We start from the raw sequence: 12,105 nt of genomic DNA, 5'->3' as shown, positions 1-12,105 counted from the left end.
TAAAACTCCGCGTTCTTAGTTTTCCCACTAAAGGCCTACATTACAGAAGCCTTTCTCTGATGGTGAGTTTATGAAGACATGCATGCATGCCCGACGTGGCCACGCTGCAGAAATGGCCCCTGCAATCATCACCCATTCGCCAACACAGGTGGATGGAAGTTTAACAAAAAAAGGTTGGTTACAGACAGACTATTAAATTTCTCCACTTTCTATAGTAAACAGCACCTGGTGCAGAAACTGCATGAAATGGCAGCAACCTTTACTGAATCGCAAATCAGATTGTGTTTATTTTATGTTACACTTTGTTACCTTTTACTGTTAATCGTGCATTATATCGATAATTATGTCTTGATACAAGCCATCACGATCGTTTGAGGCTAGCTTATATTAGTTTACTACGAACCTTTCCACTAAGAGCTAAAATATTCTCTATCCCACACGCAGACAGACCCACTTTAGATTGGATAAGGAACAACGTGGCTCGATAACTTCAGTAAATTTGACATTCCTGCTTTACACTGTCGTTGGCGCAACAGACTCTTAAAAAGGACGTAAAAACAATTTTGGATAGTGCGGTGCGACTCCAACAATAGTCATCCGTGTCTTGCACACAACTGATATGTGAGAGTTCCTGGGTAGTTTAAAAATAGTTTAAAAAGGTTAACGCTTGCGTTACTTAAATTCCAGTTTGCCTTTCAGAATGTCGGTGATTAAAAACAAGAGGGGGACCTATTGAATATTAACGCAGGATGTAAATTTGTACGGTATAAAGATTTTACACCGGCAGAATGGAGCCAGCTAAGCGTCCCGAAACGCACCGTCCCCTTCGGTAAACCGCAGCGGGCAGAGACGGGCGCCGGCGTGCGGTCTGAATCCTGAGCAGTGTGTCTTGTGCTTTGATCCGAATAAAGTGGAGGATTGCTACTGTGTCGCCGCTTGAATGCCCCGGAGACCTTAGCAGTACGGCGCATGAGTCATGTTTATGCATTTGCTGATTCTCTGTTTCAGGGAGAGAGAAAGCGAGAAAACCGAACAGTGTGAAACGATCAGGATCCGCATTGCGCAGTGGTGGGTCCGACATGAGAACATAAAAAACTCGGTGTCCTTCAGGTATTCAAACAAAGTTGTACAGTTTTTGTTTGTTTGTTTGTTTGATTAGCATCTATGAGAACGTACTTGTTTGCATACATCAGGTTTTGATGCGTAGAATGATCTTTCTTGATCAAAACTGGTTAAGAAATGGGTAACTACTTAAAACTAAACTTTACAAGGATGAGGAGAGGAAGTCCAACCGATGGATTCCTGTAGTCATGGATCAGTCACTCACAAATGCCATGGAGGAATACTCAGATTTATGCTGGGCAGTGTTGGCCCAGTCGGTTAGTGCTTATAGTTTACCGTATTCAAACCGTTGAGCCTAAACGCTTTATTTGCCTGAACTGGAGGTGCAGGAATATTTGTATCCACCTCAGAAATAATGCTAAGCTTCGCTCTACCCTCACCCTCCCTGATGCAGAAAAGCTGGTCCATGCCGTCATCTCCTCCGGGCTGGACTACTGCAGCACACTCCTCACTGGGATCCCTAGTAAGAGTCTTCTAAGGCTGCATACAGTTCGGATATATGAACACATAACACCTGTCCTTCCGTCACTTCACTGGCTTCCTGTTTCTGCCAGGATCAAGTACATGATCTCTCTTCTCACCCACCAGTGCATTTATGGAAACGCTCCTCTTTACTCAAAAGAACTGATAACAACTCAAACCACAACACGACCCCCCCGCTCTTCACAGTTAAATCACCCCCATCCCCCCAGAGCTAAACTCAGCATCATGGGCGATCGGGCCTCTGTGCTGCTGCACCTCGCCTGCGGAAATGCCCTTCCGGACACTGTCAGGGCAGCCCAATGCCCCTCGCCCGCGGAATGCCCTTCCGGACACTGTCAGGGCAGCCCAATGCGCCTCGCCCCCGGGATGCCCTTCCGGACACTCTCAGGGCAGCCCAATCTACTGACAGTTTTTAAAAAGCCCTTAAAACCTTAAAAAAAAGATTTTATCATTCTTAATTTTTTCGCTTCATAGCTTTTTACATTTTTAGATTGTTGAGGTTTTGTAGCACACAGAGATTTTCTCAGAAAATGTAAAGTGCGTTATAAATAAAATGTATTACAGTCGTCCCTCGTTTATCGCGGTTAATCCGCGTTAAATGAATTTCCACTAAGTAGGAATCTTTATTTCTTTATTATTCGGCTGCACCTGGCGTTGCAGGATTTGCGGGGGTGCTCGAATACATAGGCTTACAGTCCATACGTACAGTCATTTTAATTTTAATTGTAATACAGAGGTGTATAATTGACTCAGACAACAGAGTGCGTGCTGTATCATTTTCACTGTCTATCAACTTTTTAATGAATAAATGTATTTGAAAAAACCACGATAGAGTGAAGCCGCGAAAGTCGAAGCGCGAAATGGCGAGGGACGACTGTATTATTATTGTCAATCTTCAACAAAGTATATTTGATTATTTTATGCATAAAATGGAAGAAGCATTGAACATAATCACTTTTTCTTGAACAGCATATGACTGTGACTCAGAGTCTGATAGAGGGACATACTTTTTCATGGCACCATGCATGTCTAGGCCAGTCCTAGGGCTAACGACATTTCCTCCACAGTGTTCATCACACGTGCTTGCATGTTTCATTGTATCCCACAATCCATTGCTATTTCTCAGTCTACTTCCCATTGTCCTTTTCTCTCAATGCATCTCCATGCATAATTACACTCATAAATCAATCCGCGAATGCTCAGGGAGGGGCTTGGCCCAGGAAAAGGGCAGGGCACAGGAAACAGCAGCAAATTACAGCACCGGAACTCCACAAACAGCGAAACCTGCCCTTTTGAAGGTATCCAAAGGTGTTTGCTTCAGCCGCAGTGCTGCATGTAAATGAGCAGAAGGAGGTGTCCCCCATCCAGTGTGAGTTTCTTAACCATCTAGGAGAGCATAGGGTTCATCATTCCATCCAGGATAGGATTGGTTGGATCACAGGAAGCACACTGTACAAGGAAAGGGGAACTTTGGACCACATGCTTGTGCATCACAGGATTCACACTATGGGCAATTTAGAGATAATCTACCTATACACTGAGGTACCATGCCACCAATGTTTATTGTTTGGCATCAAATGTAATTTTTAAAATGTTTCTTCATTTTTATTAACACCCCAATTTAGCTGCTGTTTTTGATTTCACCAGTATGGTCTGACGGTTGGTCACGTGACCACAAGGTCCACCCAAGGCTGAACCCCATAGCAGTGATGTCCGTGGCTCCTATGAGAGAGGACCTCTCGTCGAGGTGCTGGTTACTGCTCTGTGAAGAGCAGGCAGAGGTGCAGGGGAGGCCGGAGAGCTTGTGTCTCTGCTAGTGAGTCAAAGTGAAAGGAAAACATTGTTGCATAAGGATAAAAATGGAAATACGGCTGCAAACTCGCTCACTCTTGCGTATGCTGACACAGACAATCTCGCCCCCTTGTCCCCTTGGACTGCGCTTCACAGAGCTGCGTGTTGGTGTGTGTGTACTTACACAGGTGCGAGTGTTTATGTGGGAGAGAGAGATAGACGGGGGGAGCTTAAAGGGACACCATTGTTGTCCGAGGAAAAAGAAATCACCCATGCATTCGTGTCCCGCACACGAGAGGAAAAGCAGCTTACGGGCCCAAGATGAAGGGATGAGCCGGTGAAGGAGAGAAAAGGATCCCAGCTTTTGAGTTAATCAGCTCTGGGGGTGTGGTGGAGATTTTGGGCAGCTCTTAAACTGGGTCCAGCTCTTCAGTTCTACACTTGGCTCCACACTATTACCTGAACAAGAGTGTGGATCAGAGATAGAGAATCACTCCCTTCTGTTAGAATATCGACTTTATAAGCAGGTCATTAAGAACCAGCAGGTGGTGTAATCATTAAAGTATATGTACCTGAGACGGGGCTTGAGCACAGAATATATGGGAACTATTGTTCCTACAGACTTTTTCACGATTTAAATACTTAGAATTATCCAGCTGTACAAACGGGCATAGTGTGAAACTTTAAGTTAAGCAAGTTTTTGCTAAACAACTATGCAATAAATGTTTTGTGTTCAATTAAAAACCAGGATAAGTTCAACTTCACCCAACTTTGAAAAACTGCTATTTCTCCCAAGATGCTTAGCAATTATTTTGCTAAGACCTGCACCAGATTCCTTATATAGTTATTCCTGCATAAATGTACGGTGCGGCTGGGCTGCAGTAGATGCATCCGTGCAGAGAACTGAATCTTCAGGAAGGTTTAAAGCTGTGAAAATGAGCATTGCAAAGTATAGTATACTAAGGTGTAGGTAAAAATGCTACTTATATAACCAAATGCATTATCCAGCAGATAAATATAAATACAAACGAAAGATGTAAGGGCACCTCATAATTCATAATTATTGAATTTCAAAGTTATAAACTGATTCTAAATTGTAACACACAAACAAATTGACAAAGGTCAATCTTCTAGAATTAAAATGTGCTTGTGCTTCAAATGAAAATTTTGAGTTTAGTACTGTGGCATACTTAATGAGCATGGTCCGTATCGACCCCCTTGTCAAGTGAATGAAAAAATGATTTTTTTTTTTGTGCCTAGAAACTCTGGGGCTGATGCCGATTAAATTTCAGATTTACGTGAATTTATCTTGATCACCAGTGAAGCCTGGTGCACAGAAGTGGAGTTTTTTTTTTTTTTTTTTTTATCAGCCTGGACTGAATATGATGCTATTTTGATGCTGTGAGGCTTTCGTTGTTTGCTGATAAATATCTGGGTTTTAACATCATCGCGGGGCCCGTCGTGGGAGCCGATCATTTAGACTTTTTGTTGTGATGGACTGTGTAGCCCTGACCTTTCTCAGAGTAGTTTGCTAATGGTGCTGGCAGACCACTTTCTGAAAACACGGCGTGTTATTTCAGCCCTGCTTCCTTCTCTGGAGAGATGCAGCTTCATACCACCTCTGACAGCATGTTCCTCTGTGCATTAATTAAAATGAAAGCACTTTAAAAGTGTATCTTTTCAGCAGTTCATCCATTAATATAATAGCAATAGTTTCCTCTTTCAACAAAGTCACCAGTGCTGTGACCTTAAAACTGTGTTAGCACCAACACATACTGTAAATTAAAAAATAATAAAAGAAAAAGGTGCCGTCATTAAACACTTTGCATATCACAGATGGTCTTTACAAAGGGGGGAAAAATGAAGAAACAGCCATTTTTATTACATGAATAAAATATCAAAGCCATTCTGGGTATTTAAGGACAAAAAGAGAGTGGAACTTGAGAGTTCCCACTGTCGGAATATCATTTTAACATTGTATCGCACCATCTGGGGAATGTCCTTTAAAGTTATTCCCAAGATGAGATGGCACTTCCTGTTTGACAGTTTTGTGTGGGATGCAGAAAGAGCGGCCTTTATTATTGGCGTACAGCTGGAAAAAAAAAAGTTTTGTGGGAGTTAATTTCCTTGTTTTGGGAAGGGTGGAGACAGGACCTTGTGGTATTGGGGCTTCGTAAAGACCTCCGAAGGGTGTTGCAGTGTATTGTGGTTCTGGGTTTCCCTTCCAAACCAGGATTTCTGAATTTCTCACTTAGTAGGAGGAAGACGGCTACCCCAGAGGGGGTGCAGAGCTGCAGAAGGGGGGGGGGGGGGATTTCCTGCAGAGCGCAGCCATTTTGCATAACCCTGTAATGGGTGCAGGTGATGGGCACAGCACCCAAAGCTGCCCTCCTGAGCTGGGAGACACAGCGCAGGATCAGAAACATTAACAGCCTTCTGTCCATATTATCCCAGCTGATGAATAGGAGCCATTAAGAAGCAATTTGAGACAGTTAACTTAGAAAGCGAAAGGAATGAAGAAAATATTTCTTCAAGCGGAGAATAGAAAGGCTCATGGTACATTTTTAAAGGAATGTGAAGGACAGAAGAATGGAGAACAACAATCCACATGGATCACCTGTGAGCGACTGGGAATGAGCTTTTTGCTGTGGTCCTCCAACATTTTTCATTACATTATTTATCTGACTTTCAGATATTCATCTAGTGTGACTCCTACAGCTTGTGTGAAGTGGCATCTACTAAAGCGATTCAAATTAATCCCTTTACTGAAGGTCGCAATCAGCACAGCTGGTCCTTTACGGCCAACAGAAGCAACAACCTTCTGGTGACAGAAAACCAGTTTCCCAAGCACTGTGCCCAGGGCTGGAAGTTAAGCTCGCCCACTCACCTGAGATAAATCATTTAGACAAAGGGCGAGTACACAAACCTAAGCAGTAGCCCGCTGGCTAGAAAAAATTGTATGTCATACTAGATTTTTTTTAACTAAACTAGCCCAGCTGGTTAGTAGCAAAAATTCTTAAGTTACACCCCTGACTGTGCCACCTCTTGCTACTAAGTCTAAACCACATTTGTGTTCAGATTTGGTAGGGTCAGGGAGACAGGGGATTGGTGAAGGTTGCCCATACAGCGGAAAAAAAGCAAATAGACACAAAACTTTCATGAATACATCAACAGAGTGGCTGCACTACAGGAGAGGACTGATTTCTTTGGGGAAACATCTGCCAGGTTTTATTGCCCTACGGATGGTCATGGACACAGTTGCTTCTGCAGTCTGAGAAATAAGTTGTGGAAGTTTCCTAAAGAATTCACACAGGCAGTTTTCAAGCAGCAAGTTTTTTTTTTTTTTTGACTTGTTCCTGCGGTGCCTCTTGTGTGCACAGTTACGCCCACAGAAATGCCAAAGGGATTACAGGGCAGGGTAGGCCCTGCGTAGTGAACTTGTTCAGATATGTGACCTTACAAAGGGAGAAGTCTTTCAACTGCCATGTCAGTTTAATGTATCTATGCATACAGCAGACAGGTCACATTAGAAGGCTTTGTGGCCCCAGTGCATCATGAGCTCGCTAGCTTTAGTTTAGATACATTTCTTGGAGCGGATTGCTCTGTAGCCTTAGCAAACCAACCCCGTCCCAAGAAACGCACGAAGTGCATGCAGTACTCAGGTCGGCCACTAGATGCCTCTACAGGCGCCTGAAAGAACCACGCTGGTGGCAAGAGACCCATGGGGACACGCACATTTGTTTTGATAAACGACAAACTGTGCGTGCCGTACAAAGCCTGTTAATATATTGTGAATTGATTTACGCCAAAGAGCGCCGCCTAATCTCTCTCCAGACTGCGGCATGCCTGAGCCCCTGAATCAAAGTTTTATGTCTTTGAGGAGTTTGAGGCAAAACAAAACAATAAAAAAACGACATAAAGATGAAAAGATTTCTCTCCGAGAAGGCTGTTTCCTGGAGACAAGGGTGCATAACGAATAACAGAGGGCACATCAGAAAGATTCCCGTGGGTAAAGGGGCTATTACCAATGGGTACTTGGTGCATGAGGAGAAGATGCCCCTATCTTATTAATTGTCCTTGTCTGACTCATTAAAAAGAGTAGCTGAGAAATTATAATAAAAAAACTAGATTTGATGAGACAGCAATGGCGTAGATACCCAATAATGGTTGCAGTGGAATGCTGTTTTTGGGAGTGCTGTATACCCAGAGAAACTGTGAGTTATGGATGATTGACATCCATCCGTCCTACCATCAGTCCATCCATCCTTCCCTCCACCCGCTTATCTGCTTATCTGATTCCAGAAGGCACTGAGCCTACATGGGGGGCAGGGTAGGTGTCATGGCGACGGAGTTGGCTGGATGCTTCCATCATGTAATGGATAAATCAAGGTGAACGGTATGTATTAGAGATATGAGAGACAGAGGGACTTGCAAAATCCACGCACAGAGCTGGGAATTCATGCAAACATGTAATCCTGGACTTGTGAGGCAACCTACTAAGCTGCTATCAATTAAATATGCAGGGTAAGCCTCATCTGAATGTACCAAAACAAAGGCTGCCCTAAATATTTAAGCACAATTTTTTTTCCATGCGCGCTGTTTTCCATCTCTAAAAGGATCCATTTAAAACCACATTTAAAAATTATTCAGCCGTGAGAGTCATCCCAGTTAATCATTTAATTACCGCTAATTCCCAGCAAATCAGGCACATTAGATCATTTTTACTTGTTGCACGTACACATTTTGATCAGATTGCTGATTTTGTTTCTGTCCCGTTAGGCTGTCCGCTGTAATTATTTCTTGTGCAACTGACTTGAGACTATCTTCATGCAAACCTTTCTTATGGGAAAGGCTGCTTTTCTCTCTCACATTAAATGGGAGCTCAAAGATGTTGCACTTTTGATGGTGTTTACTGTCGTTTTCTTCATGTGGTCCTAAGACAGCTGACAGATCGTGTTAAAAGGCAGGGTACCAGTAGTGGTGTTTTACTCCGTGATTGATAGAAATGTGTCCTAGCAATTTGAAGGTTTCTCTCTTTTGCTGAACATGTTCACAACCGTCAGCAACAAGCTGATTATTCTGTACAGACACCCTTATTAAATTAATAAGTGTTTAGTTGGGCATGTGCCTGGACTGATTATCAAGTGAATGCTCAGCGTGAGGTTATTTGCAGGGGTGCCTTGGGGAAACACGCTAAAATGCATTTTGACAACCTTCACTATGCCAAGAAGAAGCAGAGGAAAAATGCTCTAACTATGTGGAACATAACCAATAACTTGGACGGGTAAAATCAAATTACAAAAATAGCAACATTAAAGCACCTAGTATCCGGTCTGGTATTGAATTATATGTTTTTCTTGCAGCTACTAAAGCTTAAAATATCTTTGAATTTCCCTGCTCAAACACTGCACTTTGAAATGAGAATTATGCTAGGCATATATGAGACGTGTGAAAGCATGGAATGTGATTATTGAATGATGTAGAACTGTCCATGGGGTTTGCTGAGAGAAGGAAATCTGTGCCCTTAATGGGTATTAAGGACTGAGGAAACCCAGATGAACATGGAAAGCATTCACAATCTGCACAGAGACCTGAGCTCGGGATGAGTTTCAGTCGTGGGAGTTTTACTTACACAAAAAGGTTCTGAAGGCAGAAGCAACAATGATTGGTTCAGAGAGATGACCAACTAGATTGTAGAGAAGGTGGGTCCAAGCAACTAGACGAGGCGGAACAAAAACATCTGATTGGTTGGTTCCGCCTCCTCTAGTCGCTCAGACCCACCTCCTCTACAGTCTGGTTGGTTATCTCTCTGAACTAATCATTCTGCCCTCAAAACATTTTTGGTTAAGTTAGCCTCCAATGAGCATGAATTTCAGCACAAGCTCGGAGCTGTGATGTCACAGTACTGTCGGCCAAGCCGCCATGGCAGCCCCTCGACACATGCTAAGCAGATTCTTGTATCTAGAAAGCGTTCTATCTGTCACTCGCACCTCCACAAGCCCAACATTGACCAACCTCAGTGCTAAGCCCCCTGCAACAATGGCAGTGCGACAATGCACGTGTTTATCAGCATCAACATCACCTGCTTCTCCCTGGGAGTGAATCACAGCAATGCTAATGCCCTGACGCATTTACGCTCTCACACGAATTATGACAATCTGTTGAAAGTACTTGAGACCAGTGCCTGTCCTATTGACTCATGGTCAATAATGGCCTTTCATGCCCATCAGTGATGCTGAAGGCATCTTGCTACACTAGCGGTCAACACCAAGGCCGCTTTAACTAATTCGCATGCTGTTAGATGTCCAGTCTACAATGAAGGGAATCTTTCAAGGGCCGTATTTTGATTACAGGGCCGAATCCCGGTGTGGACACGGTGACTTACTGAATGTCAGATCCGATCCAGTTCATTGCTGATGAGATAGTCTAGAATACCTACTTACTGATCCATAACCTGAACAGTGGTTGAAGACTTCAGTCTTTTGGTGATTATCGTGAGATCGAAGTATCCCGTATTGCCGTTTGAGATGAGTTAAGGAAAGATTCACCTTGACATGTCCTGCAGAACGTTTTCTTTTTCTCACCCTCTTAATTTAAAGGTGTAGGATTGTGACTCATATCCACCTCATAAAGGCCTTAACTAAAAAGCCTTTTAAAAGTGTAAGATCAATGCTAGGGTCTTTCCAGCCAAATCATCCTGGCGGCTGAAGCAAAGGGAGTAGATTGTTACAGAGGAAGGGTTTAAATTCTAAAGGCAGCGCTCTGATGAAACACCTCACTCCTCCCTGCTGTTAATCCCCTGTAATGTATATCTCAGTGGCTGTGTGGTGCCAGAGCTTGGCAGACCTGGTGAGGGAAGGCATTGGTTGATGTGGCCCAGCAGAGCATTCCCATTGGCCAGACAAGCAACGGCCTACGAAGAACAGGAACCCCGCAGACACAGGGCATTGGCCACAAGCCGCAGCCCTCATATGCTCATCAGGGATACGACCTGAAGTCAAAACCGCAACGTTGCTGGGTCGCGCTCCAGTGGTGGAACGATTCCAACTGTGTTTCCATCGACACAGATGGAAGAAAAACTGTGTATTGCTTTGGCTAAGTGCGCCCGCAAAGCAATTTAAAGCAAATATTATTGTACATTTCAGCATATGACCCAACTCAGATCAGCAAGTTTTGTTATACATATAAATCAAGTGAAGGTCAAATGCAAATTAATCCTGAAAAACCATTTGATGACCTTTTACTGGGAATCTCTTTAAAAGGGGACTAATGATGATGTGAACTCATCAAGAAGTAATTAAGGCCAACTGATTCAACTAGTATAGCTGGTCTGCAGACACAGCAGTGCCAGACCAGCTGGGATTACTGTGGCAGTTATGAACCAAGGACAGAAACACCACCTGCCCAGACAGCTATAATCACCAGGAAACCCAGAATGACACTTAGAAATTATCTAAACCAAAACATGTCAGTCTGTTGGTACCAGCGTTCCATTTTCATGGCATGTGTATGAAGGCATGCCGGTAAGAAGGTCTCAAAATACAGAAGTTACCATTTTATTTAAAAAGATAAAATCAGTATAATTTTACAAGACATTCTGCAATTACCGCTGCTGTGAAATTTGCCATTTTAAACAAGTTAGTACATATTAAGAATGTAATAAATGCAAATTGTACTTTGTGCTATGTCTTAAAAATACATTCATCTTCTTATTTACTGCAGGTGATCATTTAGTTTCCATTTAGTTTTGACACTTGAATATGAGGGAAAGTGGACTGGTGATTGCAATCACTGGGAAAAGGCCGAAGTGAGATCCACTGGTCTCCTTATACACTGACTTTTCTTGCTCTCCTCCTTCCTATAATTCCAGGTTTTGATTCGGCCGGACTGATGCCAGCAATCGTTGGGGCAGCGATTTGCTGGGCTTTTAGGTCGATGATCCTCTGGAACGCGGCAAGGAGACAGCCTTGAAAAGCTCACCGGACCGGAGGGGAAGAGGGAACTAAAGTCACCTTTTTTCTTTGTGACTAAAGCACAAATATATTTCTGTGGGGCCGTTTATTTAGCCCGCATGTTGCTCAGTGAGTGGCAGTGTTGCTTTTCCCATGCAGCATCAAAGGCTTGAATTCCACCTCTGTCTTGTTTGCCTTGAGTTGACGCATTCTCTGTGCGTTGCATAAGTTTCCTCTGAAAACCTATTCTCCACAGTCCAAAGACACGTGTAGCATGTGACTGTGTGTGTACATGTCCTGCCAAAAACCCTATAACTATACCTGTCCAGAATAAATGGTTGGAAGACAGATGGTTTTTAATGTAGTTTAAACTGCTGAAAGTTTCCCCTTCATTAAAAATTTGTACACAGATGCACACACATGCATATTTGTGCTTAGATCTTCAGAGAACTTCCCACTGGCTGTAAATGAACTGATTCCTAATTCCACCAAAAAAAAAATGAACAAACAGATATGAGAACTCATAATGAACATTTTTTTAAAAACATGCTTTTTAGCAGTTACTTTATTTATAGGGACATATTCTTTAATTTTGTTTCCTCGATATTTGCTCAAAGTTAGCAAAAAATTGTCCAAAAACAAGCACACACATACACATAAAGACCTCTACTCATATCTTTATGGGGACCATCCATTGACTTCTATGGGAAAATCCCTAATCCCAACAACGACAACCCAGCCCTAACCTTAATCATAA

The 12,105-nt window shown here is 43.0% G+C and overlaps 1 long non-coding RNA gene across 1 annotated transcript; it reads left to right on the top strand.

The window, feature by feature from the left end:
• LOC111840422 (uncharacterized) lies at positions 1–11,797 on the top strand. Its single transcript, XR_002837411.2, has 3 exons — positions 1–173; positions 1,009–1,110; positions 11,267–11,797. It is a non-coding gene; the product is annotated as an uncharacterized lncRNA (long non-coding RNA).
• The last annotated feature ends 308 nt before the right edge of the window (positions 11,798–12,105 follow it).

Source organism: Paramormyrops kingsleyae, chromosome 18 (genome assembly GCF_048594095.1).
Source record: "Paramormyrops kingsleyae isolate MSU_618 chromosome 18, PKINGS_0.4, whole genome shotgun sequence".
NCBI classification, from domain to species: Eukaryota; Metazoa; Chordata; class Actinopteri; order Osteoglossiformes; family Mormyridae; genus Paramormyrops; species Paramormyrops kingsleyae.
This window is presented reverse-complemented; position numbering and strand designations above follow the sequence as displayed.